This window comes from Sciurus carolinensis, unplaced genomic scaffold, assembly GCF_902686445.1.
Source record: "Sciurus carolinensis unplaced genomic scaffold, mSciCar1.2, whole genome shotgun sequence".
Classification (NCBI taxonomy): domain Eukaryota; kingdom Metazoa; phylum Chordata; class Mammalia; order Rodentia; family Sciuridae; genus Sciurus; species Sciurus carolinensis.
In genome coordinates, this window is record NW_025920209.1 from 584,881 (window position 1) to 588,629 (window position 3,749).

Genomic DNA, 3,749 nt, shown 5'->3' on the forward strand with positions numbered 1-3,749 from the left:
CTGCCTTTAAAGACTGTAAGCAAGGAGGTCTATGTGCAGCCCTGGGAGAAGAATGTTGGTTTTATGCTAATCATTCTGGAGTAGTGAGGGAATCCATGGCAAAAGTCAGAGAAGGACTAACAAACAAAAAGAAAGAATGGAAAGCTAGTCAGAACTGGTTTGAATCCTGGTTCAATTTTTCCCCTTAGTTAACTACTCTGGTGTCCGCTATAGTGGGATCCCTAATATTGTTGCTACTAGCTTTAACTATAGGACCCTGTATACTTAACAGAATCATAGGCTTTGTGCAAGAAAGGATAGGAGATGTCAAATTAATGGTAATTAGACAACAATACACAGCCCTGGGTAACTCAGACGGTCTCTAGGATTAGAGACCGACCAAGAAAAGGGGGAAATGTAAGAGTTGCTCAGGCCAAAGGACATGAGAAAGTTAAATGATTGGAGAGGGTTAACTAAAAAAGTCAGAAAACGGCCCAGAAAAGATAATGTAACCCCCACCTGCATTTTGTTGTAGTTTTGTGACTAAAACAGATAAGGAACTGAGCTCCGGAGCTAATCCTGTGTAAACATCACCAAATTGCTAGTAAATCAGGAGCTAACCTTGAATAAACATCACCAAATTGCTGGTAAAACCATAAATTTGCCCACCCAAGAAAACTGCTTGTTTGCTTGCTGTTATAAAAGGACCGCTGTACTTTGGCTCAGGGCTCTCTGCCTCTGTCCTGCTGTAAGGACATGTAGTGGGCCCCAGCATGCTTGGACAATAAACCCTGTGCGTGTTGCATGAGAAGGTCTCTTGGAGTCTTCTTTTGTGGGCGGTGGGTGCCGCGGCCCTAACACACCAAGATTTTGTCTCACTTCAGGTAGAATGGCAATTATCAAGAATACAAGTAACTATTGAAGCCCAAATTAAGAACAGGTAGTTAATGTAGAAATAGGGAATCGGGTCAAATCGAGGAAATGAAGGCATGAAGCCATCTGCCTCTGGAAGTTGGAGACTGCCCCTGGAAGAATGGAATGTCAAGGATCTCTGGAGCCCACTGATTACCAAATTTACCTGCATTTATCAAGGACTGCAAACAAGGGGCTACTAATTAATGCCCCCTGGGCCCTTATCTGCCTGAATCACCCTGGCCCTCCCCCTGCCCATGATTTCTCACTTAATGCAAAACCAGGCCTAGTCATGTAGGCAGGAAGGAGAGATAAGGGGGGAGAGAACTGGAGAACAAAAGAGACTTTAACCTATAAAAGATGTAGGGTGCACACACTTCTTGGGACTTTAAGAACATCAGCCATGGCCCCATTCTTCCTGCTGGGAGAAGCCTGTATTATTAATTTTAAATAAAATCTGCTTAATATGCTTGCCTTGGCGTGCTTCTCTAGTGTTCAATCTTCAACATTAGAAGGAGAAGAACTCATCACCAGTAAACGGCAGTATCAGATTTGGAGGTCCCACTGAGATTTATGCCAAGGTAAGTAAGCTTCTCTCTCCATGACCCCACATCTGCTTGAGGTGCATCTTTCTGTATCTTTATTTTTGGAGGTCAAAATGGGCACCCATTGGCTACTTAAATGCAGTTAGTGCAGCTACCATTCTTAAGACTCAGGTGAGAGGTTTCCCGGCTCAGGCATGTTGGACTCTGCTGAAGCCGTTTCCTACTTTTCTGTCCAGGCCTGGAGCGCAATTGCCGCGAGTACGCAGTATCCCTAGTCCTGATCTGCCCAGGATGCGTGGAGGCGGAAGAAGGGTTGAGACAACTGCGGGGTTCCCTGGCCCAGGCTACTCTCCAGGGAACCCCAAAGGTTCCTTCTCCAGACTCCCCCTCCTGACAGCCCTGAGGGGTATCCAGAGTGATCAGTAGATGAGTGGCACTGAGGGAAAGCACCAATTACCTTTGCCTCCATATGCGCTGTACAGTGCACAACAGTTCAACACATCCACTCTCTCCTGGATGCTCCCCTTCCCTTGCCTGTCAGACATTAGAAATTCAGACTGTAGGATTAAGACCTGGGATGATTAGTATGAAAATGCCCAGGTTCCCTTGTTCACATAGTTAGCCTTCACTAGTCTAGACCCTAGAGTCTCCCCATTACTGTTCCTGTGCTTAAATGTGCTCACTGTGTTCTCTTTAAGCTGCAAGAGGAGGCATTTAAAAACTCCTCCTGTGAGACCCTCCAAGCAATGGGCATTATATGCCTAACAACCAACAGATGTCCCCTCACCCTCCTGAGATTCCTTTGGTCTACAGGGCAAGAAGATAAGGCAAAAGGCACACTTTTTACTTTCTCATCGCTTTTCATAATTAGGAGTTTATAGTGGCAGGAGGAAAGCAGTAATGCCCTTAAGTCTGAATCCTCCCAGGGTCTCTAGCACAGTGCAAACTAGGACCCTAGCCCGTTGCCGAAGAAGGTCAATAATAACTTTGGCAAAGCCAGGTAGTGAAAGATGGGTTTTTCTGGGCCGTAAGGAAGCTCAAAGTTAGGGAGACATCCCTAATACTTTTAACTCTGAAGGGAGCTTCTCTGTCAACAGTATTGCCAGGTTCACCACTAGCCTGCATACTGCTAAATTACAAATGATCAAAAAAAGTGCTTTCATATGTTACCATGCTTGACATCAATAATCTCTACCATGAGAGAAGAAAGCTTTGAGGAATCCCCTACTAAGGGAGGAAAATTGAGGGGACCCTTCCAACTTAAGATGGACAAATATAAATTAAAGGAGGCTTTTGGAGGATCCTAATATATATTGAGATGTTTCAAAACTTATGCCAGTGATACCGCCATTTACCGGTAATGAGTTCTGCTCCTTCTAATGTTGAAGATTGAACACTAGAGAAGCACGCCAAGGCAAGCATATTAAGCAGGTATGCATATTAAAGGTAATAATACAGACTTCTCCCAGCAGGAAGAATGGGGCCATGGCTGATGTTCTAAAGTCCCAAGAAGTGAGTGCACCCTATATCTTTTATAGATTAATTTCTCTTTTGTTCTCCAGTTCTCTCCCCCCTTATCTCTCCTTCCTGCCTACATGACTAGGCCTGGTTTTGCATTAAGTGAGAAACCATGGGCAGGGGGAGGGCCAGGGTGATTCAGGCAGATAAGGGCCCAGGGGGCATTAATTAGCAGCTCCTTGCTTACAGTCCTTGATAAATGCAGGTAAATTTGTAATCAATGGGCTCCAGAGATCCTTGACATTCCATTCTTCCAGGGGCAGTCTCCAACTTCCAGAGGCAGATGGCTTCATGGCTTCATTTCCTTGAATTGACCAGATTCCCTATTGCTACACTAACTACCTGTCCTTAATTCTGGCTTCATTCTCCCCTTTAGCTTTAGGAACTCATAACTGCTGTATGGAATAGAAAGGGGGCGCCAATCGTTCTGGCTTCTTCGATACTGAAAGAGGGCAAGGATGGGCAAGCAGTTTGGAGTTCCTTTTTTAAAAATCAGGTAAATTGAGGGCTCCAAGGTAGAAGTCTGGTTGGAGAAGAGCAGGTTGTAAAGTCATCTGGGGGTGGGTGCTTCTATGATAGAAGAACAGAAAGACATGAGTACTGAAATGAGATTAGTATAAAGTAAATGTTGCAGCATCTGAAACATGCCACTGAGTATCATGAAAATGACAGAAGTCAATCTCTCACCAGGAGGTGGAAGAACTGAGAAATTGTTCCCATAACTAGGCCTAGCAAAGGCTGGAGAGGACAAGGCCTTTATTTGGGGACTTTAACATTGTCCAGGTTATCAGGAAT